Source organism: Ptiloglossa arizonensis, chromosome 3, assembly GCF_051014685.1.
Source record: "Ptiloglossa arizonensis isolate GNS036 chromosome 3, iyPtiAriz1_principal, whole genome shotgun sequence".
Taxonomy (NCBI): Eukaryota; Metazoa; Arthropoda; class Insecta; order Hymenoptera; family Colletidae; genus Ptiloglossa; species Ptiloglossa arizonensis.
In genome coordinates, this window is record NC_135050.1 from 19,448,219 (window position 1) to 19,461,028 (window position 12,810).

A 12,810-nucleotide genomic window follows, 5' to 3' on the forward strand; every position below is an offset into this window, starting at 1 on the left:
AGGGAAAGAGAGACGAGGAGCTCGCCGAAAGTACCATATGCTCGTGAAACCTTTTGAATAACGCGACTAATATTTGAGCTCTGCGGATCGTTCGATTACGATGGCGCCGCGTTCGATCTGAACGAAAGGATGCGCGACTCGTAAAAAACGACGATCGTTTATTAACGAGCCCCCCTCCCTCCCGCACACACTCGATGCAACGTTATCGAAATATTAAACACGCGGAACAGGAACGAACGACGAGCGCTCCGAACGATTCATTCGGCGGCTCGACCCCGTTGCGACGCGAACCAACGCCGAGATCGCGATTACCCGCTTTCAGAATTTCATTGTTACCGAAATATTTTCACTTTTGGAAATGTACACCGGAGCGACACACTCCAAGTCCTCCGAAAATTGCCAGCGTTAACGGGTCGCGCCATTGTTCAACCAGGATACCGTCTTTGTTCGACAGCGGTGATCCTTTTGTTTCGCGCAGCATTTCGGGGTACGTTGAGCAGCTACGATAAATGTTGTTCGCGGAGAAAGGCTTAAAATTCGCGGTAACGAGGAAACACAAGGCCGATTAAAGCGACCCACGTTAACAACGCGACGGTCCCGTTTCTACGGGCTCGCGGAGCGAAACAGTCAACGAGAGATCCGATAACGAATGAAATTTCGGTCGATCGAAATTGATTGAGAAGTGCATCGTAGTTCGGTGATCGGTATCGACCGAAATACAGAAGAAGAAACGACAGAACCCCGAAGTATTGAAACGGAAGTGAAAGATTATTTGCACAAAAAACGGATGCCTCGTTGAACCCTTCCGTGGGCGTTTGTTGCGCGTAACTACGTCCCTGCCAAATCGAGACGAGCGAGCAACCGAGTACATGGCGGCAAACTGTCGCACACGCGTTGTCGACAAATATTTCTTCGGTCATCTCGTCGACGGAGGTCAGAAAAATGTACATTTCTCGCATCGAGTCGAAGAAAAATATACCGTGTCACCGAACAATTATCAGCCACGAAAATCTATCGAGGAGCTGAATTCTTCCGTAACGTCAAATTTCGCTCCGTTCTCGATCGAGCGTATTCTTTTCCGCGAGGCGTTCCAGCCGACGAACGAAGCGCCCGTAAACGTTCCTCGTCCTGCCAATTAACCCCAATATCACCGCCATTTATTTACACAAACTCATCTTTCAATAACAGGCTAATCGGTCATCATCCACTTGCCCTCCTTCGCGTTTAGTCATTCAGCAATCAGAAAGGATATCGGATAAATTGAATTCTATTGCCGCGCGATGGCCCGGTTTCCCGCGGCCAATTATAACGAGATCAAGGGACGAGGATCGCGACGATCGGCAGCCGGGCGTCGCGGCGCCGAAAATTTCACCGGTGTTTTCCAACGAAGGACCGGCCTCGATTATGAAAACGGTCACGACGGTGTGCACACTGTGTAATTACGGATAATTGGATGGAAAATGCCGACAGGTCGCCAGCCAAAGGTGACACCGGCCCTTTTTCGCGTTTGCGCAACAGGCGGAACATTTCCACGATCGAGCTTTGATGCGACGAGATCTCGATTCCTTTACACCTCTCCACCTCCCCCCGCACTTGGTCCACGGTACCGTTTGATCTTCGGTATCGCGCAATTTCCACTCGCGGAAGTGTTACCGACCCTTTGTTCGAGGTAACGAAGTACCGCGCCTTGTAACTGACACCACCTGCAGACATCCCGTCGATTCCAGCGCCGATTTGCATCCACGGGGTGCACTCGCCCGCGCCCGTTGCATTTTCCTTTTCTTTTCTTTCACCTCGATGCAATTATGCGCTCTTGGACGCGTTACTTCCGCGAGGTATCGTTCTCCTACCGAAACGCGATCCGAGCGCGAGAGAAACGCAAAGAAGAACGAATTGAAACAACGATAATACGGAAAGTCGAATTCCGTTGGATAGGGTTTCTAAAAGGTACAATCGTATCGTGGATTCAACGCAAGTAATTTCAAAGTGCCACCGTTCAGATATTACCCCTTGGTTCTTTGTTTCGAATAAATCTCGCGTTACATTCATCACGATTAAATTTCCGATCGACGTCTCGACGCGATTCTATAATACTTATCTCTACCGATACTGTTCAAACTTTGTGCAATGGCTCTACTCCAATATTTACTTCGGTATAAAATTTTCAAATCGATTCAATCCGAACAGGTCCCTCCGAGGGCAACAATACCAGATTTCGATGCGATTCTACTTATCGATACCGATATTGTTCAAACTTTGTGCAATGGCTCTACTCCAATATTTACCTCGGTATAAAATTGTCAAATTAATTCGCTCCGAGCGCAACAATACCAGATTTCGACGCGTGCACGTAACGCTTCTCGAAATCGTCGTTTCTTTCCCCTCGAAGAGATCTGTGGCGGCGCTACCCACGCTCGCCACCAGAGGGAAACTGACCACCGACCGTTTCCCGCAAGTTCCCGTACCTGCTCTTATCGGTATATATACAGTCTCTTACCGATCTCCCAATGACCCGGCGTATAAGTCAGAACCTGCTAGGTTGCCTTACCGATGAGTGCACTTAGCTGGCCCAGAATGAAACGCTCTCCCTTCTCCTTTCCTCCCACCTTCGACACTTTAGGACCGCCAAACATCGAGAATCCCCGGGGTATGATTTATTTATTATATTACCACGCGTGCGTCACAATTGGTTCGTCGGCTCGGCCCCGGTATCGTTGCTTCGATTCGCGCTTTTCGCGGTACGTTTTTCGTGAAATTGAAAAAAAGAGAAAGAAAGAAAGAAAAAAAAAACAATGGCTGTCGCGCGTACGCAGGAAACGCCGCAGAGCGCCGCGGCGCCTGTGTACCCTCCTCTCCCCTTCCACTGACCGGGACCCCCCTCCTCGCCCACTGTTTTCCGTGCGCGCCGGTTCATCGACGCGTGTCGGGCGCGAAACGAGTAGAGTACACTGGTAAATGAATTGCCGCGTCGAACCTGATGCACAACGACGAAATATGCGCGCGAGAACGAGCCAGCGGAAGGGAGCCGACCGGGCAGATTAATGTAACGAACGGTGACGCGGAACGCGGACCGCCGAAAATCAGGATTCGACGGGGGAGGGTGATGGGGGGAGCCGAGAGGTGGGAGGGAGGGGAGATTTGCGATAAAAATGTTTTACGACGATGTACGTCGCGCGTGTTGCATTTCGCGCGATGCACCCGCGTGGAACGCTCCTCGGTAAATTTCACGATTGAACACCGCGCGTCCGAAAGAAATGTTGCGTATACTTTGATTCACCGCACCTGAGAACCGAGATTCGAGGAATTACTCCGGATTGGGTCGGGCGTGGGGTAATATTTTCGGGGTGGGGAGTGGTTAAGCGGGGACTTGCAATTCGAATTTTTCAAAGTTCGTTCAAATGGTATTTCAGAATGTGTTTTCGTCTCGTTTGTTACTGGAAGTGCTTGTCTTTGATTAATTACGCAGAATATCGTTTTTCACTTAACGTCCTGGTGGTAACGAATTCTATATACTTGTTCAAGATTAGTTATTGAATATTTAGATATACGAACGCGAAAGGTAAAGAAAATTTACTGTCACGAGTGGACGACAACGGAAAATCGTATTTAAATAACGAACGTTACGTCCAATTGGTACGCCTCGAATCGATATTTCGTTTGAAATTAATTTGCATTCTTTCCCACTTTGTCCGCTTCGATTACGCCGCGAACCCATTCCACCCGAAAGTAACGCGTAGAAACGAAATTAATATTTCCGTCTTAATCAGTCTCGAAATATTCATAAACTACGGTAAGGCAATCTAAGTTTCCGGAATAATCAGACGGCTCCTCTAACCCGCAATTCGGGTCGCGTCCCTCCCCTCTAAGCTCGATGTTCCGAATCTACCGTTCGCGCGAATACAAATTTCGCGTTGGGCAAAAACCACCAACGATACTACCGTTTCGACGAATCGAAGCAGACAATAGCTGTAAATATCCTACGCTCGGGCGAAAAGCACGGCTTGATTAAGTCGGTTCCATGCGCGAGAAGCGTCCTGAATCCCGATGCAATAAATCATACTCTCCTCCTCTTTCCTCTCAGCGAAAGTTTCTTTCTTTTTCAACCCTGATTCCTCGGATCTATTTCAAACCGTATTATACTATTTCTTTGCAAAGCTATTACGCTAGATACAACTACCTGCTCTATATTCCTCCGTGTTATAAAATTAAATACCTGTATTTAATTTAAATACATTCGCGACAGTGTATCCAAAGACCTTAAACGTACAATTCAACGAAAAAACGTATTGAAATTGAAAGATTTTCTACTAAAAAAAAAGAAGAGGTTTCCTCTTTAATTTCTTGCTCGATGAGAAACGTACGTTTCCTGTACAATCGTTTGAGAACGATACGAGATAATCTGTATTATCTTCTACGGGTCTAACTCGACCCATGGGAACCCCGCGTCGCCATTACGTTTCCACGATCGAAGCGATAACAATAACGGAGTAGACTGGACGTTCCCCGAGTTGTCTCGTCGCGCCACAAAATTGAAAACTCGCTCCAACGCGCTCGGGACGTTTTCCGTTCCGGTTAACTGTCCACTTTGCGATCGTACGAGAGAAACGTTCGAATTCCTTCGAAAAACGTCGAAACGTTAAAAGTATCGCCGGTCGTTCGCTCCGTGTCGCGAACCGGCGATCGATCGTTTCATTTCTCGACAATTATCATTTCTCCGCGATCGTAACGGTTAGCGTAATTATCGGAGTCGACTAATTCGATCCTATTGATTCTCACCTTGGTCCGGTACGTAGCGGAAGATCGGGGGAAAGGTGAGAGGATATTCTCGTAAGCGTGGACGCCAGCAGGCGAGTAGAATCGCTTTACTTCTACGGCGGAGGGCCGAGGGCTGTAATTAAGGCCCCGTGGAACGACGCGGCGCCGCGTTCGCAACAATTAAAATAATGACCGGAGTCGTACGGTTCGGGAACTGTTCGACCGTAGAGACGTAGGAATAAAGCGACCGGTGATTTAAACCGATACGATATTTTTTCGCCGCGATACTGGCCCCCGTTGTTTCTAATCGTTAACGATTGCCCGGACAGCTTCGCGGTGAGGAATGCCGATAAATTATCCCACTTTCGGCGAACTTTAAGAGTGCCCCGGGATCGATCGACGATACCGTTCTCGGATAACTATGCATTTACCGCGTCTCGATCGTTTTTCACAACGTTTCGACCGCTTTCTCCTCTGTATCGTCGTCGCGCCGAATGGAGAGGAAACTAAGCCGAATTTCGTGCCCGAGGAGCGGAGGAAGGCAGCAAGAACGGAACGGGAGAAGTAACGGGTGTACTATTGTATTGGTACAAGGTATGAAGTATATTTAATTACTGTAAAGTTCACGGTATACTCAAGTTAAACGCAATGGGAACGAGTCATCGACACCTCCGATCTTACGAGGACCGCTATTCGATCGATGTAAAAATTCCACAGATTTTTCTCCAAGGCTCGAACCTTGTGAAAAAATCGCAAAAGTATAAAGAAAAAATAATCCTAGGATATATTCGGAAAGACTATTGTTCGTCTTCGATCGTTTCGCAACGAACAGTCCCGCTTCGATCGTTCGTCGTAACCGTGCGCGTCGTTGACTCGCGATCGTCGTCGATTTTGCGATTTGAAATTCAAACTTATCGACGTGTATTTTCTCTCCAGAGAATACGAAGTCGCTCGTGAAAATCGGTTCGACGGGAACACCAGGGACGGTTTCGATGTAGAGAAAAAAAAGAGAGTCCCGTGGATGGTAAAAAATTACAAAGTAGCTTCGACGTCTTCCCGTTAGGGGGTGAGGAGGATAGGAACGGCGGGTCTGTATAAAAATATCGATAAACTATATAAAAGTAGTCCTCTGCGTAAAGGTAGTTCGGGAGAATGAAATACGACCGGTGGGGTAATAAAACCGGGACTTATAGGACAAAGTAAATCAGTTCCGATTCTTTTAAACGAAATACAGAGGCTGTAAAACGGAATAACGTGGGCGAGTCCGCTTTCTTCCGGGCCGCGTTATATCCGCGCCACTTGTTCCCGAATGGCGGGATTCGTTCGTGCGGGGCTAGAAGACGGATCGACGTTCGTGGACAACCCATGCCGATTAAACCGTTCCGAGGAATTAGAATCGCTCGATTCTCGAGGAAGAAAAAGCTGTATCGGGGCTACCCGGCTCGAGTTCGCGAGCCCTCGTTGGGGTTTCGCCGCGATTAAAAATAACGATTCGGCTGGAACACGGAGAAGCGAAATGTTCGTCCGGGACTAAATTAGTTGAACTTTCTCGGGCACGGCGAAGAGCAACAGTTGTCTTCCAACCTATTTCAATTCCCCGATACTTCCGAACAGAGGAGAAACGCTCGCTCGCTCGCTCGTTCGTTCGTTCGTTCGTTCGTTCGCTCGCTCGCTGGTTGCTTCTGCGAGCGGCACAATTCTCCATTGTGCTCGGAACAGTGCGGCGTAATGTCAGCAAACGCCTTGAAAGGTCCTCGACGAGAAGGAGCGTTCAAAAGACCATTGTTCCTCTCACGAGGCAAGTGTACGAGTCATTCTTTTAAATTTGATTCGACCGCGCGCGCGGCCCGTGAACCGTCCTCGTCGCTGATTCGGCTCGAGCTTGTTTCCGAACGAGACCAGATCCACCGGTTCTCGGTCCCGTGGTCGTCCTTGTTCTTGTCGCGAGGGGTAGAAAAAAAAAATGGCGCGAGGTCGTTCGATCGCGAATCAAAACGCGGCCACGACTCCTCGAGACGCACGGGGCACGATAAACGCGAAGAAATCGATACGGACGGTGCCCCGTGGGACACCCACGGGCCCGTGGAATCGTCGGTGGGTTTCCGTCGTCGATGAATCGGCGACTTAACTCGGGGATGATCCTCCCGCCGGAGTTCGCCGGCTTTGTTCGGGCCTACGTTGCTCGAATCTAGCCAGACGCGGATAAAGGCTATTGTAATAGACTGGAAGTTCCGCGCACGCCAGGTAAACGTTTTTCCCTCGAATTCGTTCGTAAGAGATTCTTAACCCTTTGGGGACGAACCGCTTTTAAGCTAGGATCGACTCGAGCCACGTCGCGTAAAAATAACGTCCACGGGGGAGTGAACGTCGATCGGTATAAATTTAACCCTTTCGTCGCTAGTTAAAACAAGGATGAGCGGTAGAGAATACGGTTACGGTTTCCGTAACGTGCATCGATTCCATTCGTTGCCCGAATAATGGAAAATTACGTTTGTCAACGATCGATAATTCTGGACAACGGTATCGTGCGTCTTTTCTCAATTTTTCCCCTGGTTCGTACGTCGAGAACGACATTTTCTTTTTTTTATTTTCCTTTCGAACCCGAATAACGAACATTTTCTCGCATCTATCGCGAACTGTAAACTGCCAGAAAACTTTGTCCCCTTCTCTCGACTCGTTCCGCGATACCTAACGAACTCGTGACCGGTTTACGAAGGAATCGAATATTTTCGTGTACGTGTCTTCTCTCTGTTTGTAGAAATATACTCGGTTCTACTCGAGCGACGAAAGTGACGATTCGTTGAACGTTTCCCGAGGCAAAGGAGTGACGGTGTCCGGATCGTTGCGCCGATGCGTACAGAGTGCATTTATCCTGTCGGATGACAATACGTTTGACTCGTTCGCTCCTCTAGAAGTTTCATACGCTTCGTGATCGAATGATCGATCTCCTTCCTCGGTTGAAACCCGGCAGCACTCGAGATACCGATAATTAACCCGTCTGCGTTCCAAAAATCGGTGATCGTTCTACGCGTCAATTTTTACAAATCTTCGTCTACGCGAACCGTGAACTTTAACGGTACGATGTTCGAAAGCACGTTGGAACCACACGCGTCGTTAAATCGTCGTTGATTTTGTAATTCGATTTAAAGTTACCGCGGTGTACCCACGGTTTTCGGTATCGTTGGAAAACGAAAAAGAAAGAAGCATGCGATTCCACTTACACGCGTATTTATTACGATTTACTCTCCAGCTCTCTCTCTCTTTCTCTCTTTCTCTCTCGGTTTGCGTATTTCTGCATTATCATCGCCCACTCGTTCCCCCCGTTCGCGAATCGGTATTTATAGGTCAACGACATTCCAACCACTCGGCAACGTCGTTCTTTTCTCACCGTTCCCACCGTTCGTAATCAAATATTATCACACCGAGGGTGGCTGCCGACGGTTTCCATTATTCCCGAAAAATAAGGTGCCTTAATTAATTCCGCGACGCAACGTCGCGTCGACGAGGTTCATTCGGAGCGTCGTCCGTCACAGGAGGAACGTATTCTCCCGTAATATACACCGAACATTCGTACCGCGAAGGGTTGAATTTCAGTTTTTTGTCCCCGCGCGGGAAAAAGGAATACAACGTCTAACGAGGGGCGGCCGAGGAGGTAAGGGGTGGCTTTTCAACGATGCAAGGACGAGCTCTCGCGAACGGGAATTGTTCGTGTCGGACGTAATCCTGCCCTACCCACCGACCGGAACGCGATATCAATTTGCGCGCCTACTTTCGTTCCCGTGGTGGTGGTGGTGGTGGTGGTGGTGGTGGTGGTCTCGCGCCGTAATTAAGAAACAAACGCGGGGACAACGGCCATTGGAAAACACGAACGATGAAGCCTGTTTGTTGCTCACGGTGGGACGTTACGTAACGTCGGACGATTCAACGGAGTTACGACCACGCACGAAGAAAGAAAGTTTACCCTCCGCGTCGGAAAGTTTCTTCGGCGAGCTTGGTATTCACAATGACGCGGCCGGGTCCCTTGCCTCCCTGCAGCCCTTATTTCAGCGAGTTACGGCGGCAGAATTTCTGTTACAGGACAGACTGCTACTCGTCGTGCGGATACTTTCGCGAGCACTTCGCCCATTCTTAGTCAAAGCATCTGCGACGAAATAATTCAAAGACCGCCCGGGGACACGTTATCTTCGGTCCTCTTCGGTTCTCCTCGGCCGTTGTCCGAAACAGTGGTCCGACCGAACGATACGCTTTAAATGTTTCCACCGCGAACACCGTCGTAGATTTTCACGGATTTTCCACCGAGTACGACGACACCCTCGTTAGAAGCGTCGCGTTCGTCCCCCGTTAAAGCGCACCGAGCCCTCACCAACGTTGTTCGCGTTTCTCGGTTCTCGAATCGACTCGAACTTCGAAGCGACGCGCACGGATGCGGACACGCGCGACGAACTATCGACATTTTGCCAACATTTTACCAATAAATCAAACTTTATCGACCCTTTCCACTCGAAAAGCGATCGATGCACTGTGATTTTTCTAATTCTTCTAAGTGTCAATTTTTCGAGAGGGGAACTTCCTTCGTGGCTCGAGACGAATAAAGTATCTTGGATAACGTCCAAGTTTGTTCTACGATTTATTTTCACATCCGATGTAAAAGATTTCTTTGAGGTTTCCTGCGTAGAAAAATGCTTCGAGCGCAAACGGTTTATACCACGGAAGGTATATCTTTTGCTCGCGTTCTTCGCAAGATTCAGACACGCTGCGAATGTCGTCGAGCAATCGTTGATCGGTCGATCATCGAAACAGCCACGCGTAGAGAAATCGATCGCGGATTCTTTTCGCGATCGGCGCAACGAGTGACGATAAATCGAGTATTCGCGCTCTTGGTCCGGTGTATATTAAAATTGTTTCATCGGCCGTAATATAGGGAGAAAAATAGCGAAGGAAATTTTCGTTGTTTATCGAACGCAGCGATTTTATTCCGGTCGGGGGTAAGCCGGACAAACAACGCCGGTAAAGTAAATAAATATGGATCGCGTGCGTATCGTTTATAAATCAAGATGAACAGGTCGGGCAAAACATCCAGGGAAATTGCATTCCAGTGTTCCCGTGTCATTGATTTTCTTCCCCCTCCGTGGTCCGCGTTCGATCATTCTTCGATGACTCTGAAAGCCAACAATAGCTACCAGGGGAAAAGGTGAAAGGGAGCAAAAAATTCACTATTTCCATTCGTCCGCGCAACGTCCACACGCGCGTTCTCTGTTTTCCGTTAAAAAAAAAAGAAACAAAAAACAAGAAAAAAAGAAAGAAACGCCCTTCCGACGTATACATTTACGAAGCACCGTGGACGTAAGCACGAAACACGAACTTTTATCTTAATTTATCTTACACTACCGCGAAACCAGCTACGCGCGTGTAACGAAGAAAAATATAGACGGATGCGTGCGCTATCGTTCACACACTTCGGACGACGCGTCGTTCGGGTGTTTCGTTGCCGGATACGTGTACCGCACCGGATGCAAACAATACTTCCGCTCGTTAAAATCCAAAGAAGCACGTTCTTTTCGCGAAACAAATGCTTACCGTCCACTTGTTGATCCTTGCCAAACACAAAGCCAACCGACAGCCCCTAAACACACGCAAGACACTTTAACGCTGGAATTGCCAATTATTGGTTCCTGGGGCTAAATCTGATCGCTCGACGCTACCTCCACGGTTACCGAAACTCGAACAGATTATTCCGGCAGCGCGAAGCGTCCTCTAATTCCCGTAACGACGAGAAGAAAAAATTCCAAACCGTTTGAACACAATCGATACTCGAACGAGATTTATCCTCGACGATACGTACACCCGCTACTTGAACTTGGTCCCTGCTCGAAGCGTTTCAACTCCGTTAACGCGGACCGTTCAATTATCCTACGTATCGACATCGACGACAAAGCGACACTCGGGATAAACATTTCGGTTTCCCGCGATCTTGGAACGTTCGATGTTCGAACGTTTCGCGCGATTCGAAAACATTTCAACGATTCCCGCGATTCGAAAATCGATCCATCGAGCAAATGGCCAACGTTTCCTTTCTTTTTTTTTTTTTAATTGTCCCCGAAAGCTGCGCGCAGACCTCAAAGAAATCGCAGTCGGCGGCCGTTACGGCGGACAGCAGGGAAGCGGACGCGATCGTAAATGAGGAGCAAATGAAAAAGCAGTTCCGTTGAAAGCGTGTTAAACCGACGGTTACATCGGACCACGTGCCCGGTTGACGGCGTCGCCCTATCGGCGCGACAAAAAGAGGACAGGAAATTGTATCAAATTGGAGAGCGCTGGGATTAAGGATCCCTCGAAGCGGGAGCGTGGTTCGCCGAGCGGTGGGTTCGCACATGCCGCGCTGATCCGACCATTGTTGTGCAAATCCAACAAAAACCGGCCCTCTAATCTCGCGAACCCACTTGAGATCGCAACATCCACCCCGCAATCGTACAATTAATTTATATAGGTATCTAAAGTACTTGCGACGGTGTCCCCCCAGATTCCCCATTATCCGACCCGGAGATTCCGTACCGACCCTGCTGTCCGTTGCATCGTTGATAATCTTAAATAATCTCCCGGCGATTCCGTGCTCGAAAAACGCCTCCGAGCCGCGACGATCGTTCGAATTTCAACAGAATATCGAGCATCGTGAAACACGAACGAAGAATCGATGGAGATGCGATCGAACGCGGATGTCGCATCGATGGAGTAAACGATGACGCGGTACAGTCGTTGGTTTCACGAACGAACATCGATACGCGAATGCAAACGTACAGTCAATGGACGGACGATCGTTCAAAGTTATCCGTCGTCCTCGAGTCCCGTTTTCCCTCGTTTGTTTCGATAATCGGAAACTTTCCTTCGAAATTTCTCCGACACGGTAACTCAAATGGGCCGTGGAACCGTACAGCGAACGACAGACGCGGATGATTGATAATTTTCCATCGATTACAATTTAGAACAAATATCCACGATGCAGTAGGAAAACCCGCGTTATTTAATTAAAACTAATATCGATTTATTTTCGGTATCTCGCGTGATTAACGTATCGCGCTAGTCCGGTTAATAAATGATTTAATTAAAGTCTCGCGTTGTCGTTACCGTCCCGTTAATTCGATAACGCGTTTAATTAACGCGGGATGAGTTGTCGATGGAACAAGTTGCTAAATCGTCGGCTATACGGATGGGGATAACGATCGGAGTCGTTGAAAAAAAAAAGGGGACAAGAGTAAATTATTATCTCCGGGGACATCGGGGCTCGGTGGTTGTTTTCGTTGAGCCGACGGTGAAATTATGCGGCAATATCGCATCTCGTTGTTAACCGTTTTGCAACGGGCGAGGAAAGAAACAAGAGAAACGGGTTCGCGGAAACTTTCGCCGAAAATCTCGCGAACGAGAGAAAGGATTCGAAATCGGGCCAGGATTATTTCCTCCGCCGGTCGGCCGCGCTCTGATTCGATATTTAAACGTCGAACGGTCGAGAATCGATGGGTAACGGGTCGCGTCGTTCGCGAAAACGTTGTCCCGGTCGTTTGATCGGGTATCGTTGATCCCGAGACGAGAAAACGCGCTCGTAGCTACCGTTCGTCGCGTCGACTGCGAATAATCGCTCGAGAACTATCGACGATCGATGGATAAAAAGCTCGTTGAATTCCATTCGGGAAACGGTTCTCCGTAGCTACGGAGCTACGAATCGGAAGCTGCGTTAATCGCAGCAGTGCCTTGTGTAACGTTTAAACGACTATCGTGCGCCGCCTGCTGTTCGCTGCACGATAAACGCACCGCCCGACCGAATTACGCACGGTCGATAATACCGCGGGCCTCGGTAACCGGTGCGAGCGAGCAACGTTGCTTTAAATCGCGATCGAGCAATCGTTCCGGATCTACGCGTATTCGTACATCCAAGGACAGTGCATATCGGTCCGCGCACACCGCTCGATCCTTCCCGCCCCGTACACGAATTTTCGTACGCGTCTCCATTTCCACAGAACGAAAAACTTTTCCTCTCGTTCCGTCACCGATCCGAATTTCGCT

General features: G+C 48.8%; 1 protein-coding gene across 1 annotated transcript in view; it reads right to left on the minus strand.

Annotated features, from left to right (window-relative positions):
• The window catches only part of Olf413 (DBH like monooxygenase olf413), a 438,131-nt gene extending 435,551 nt beyond the window's left edge, over positions 1–2,580 (minus strand). The window contains exon 1 of the mRNA XM_076306581.1: positions 2,549–2,580. The gene's annotated coding sequence lies outside the window, so the exon portion shown is untranslated. The remainder of the gene's footprint in view (positions 1–2,548) is intronic.
• Between the last annotated feature and the right edge of the window lie 10,230 nt (positions 2,581–12,810).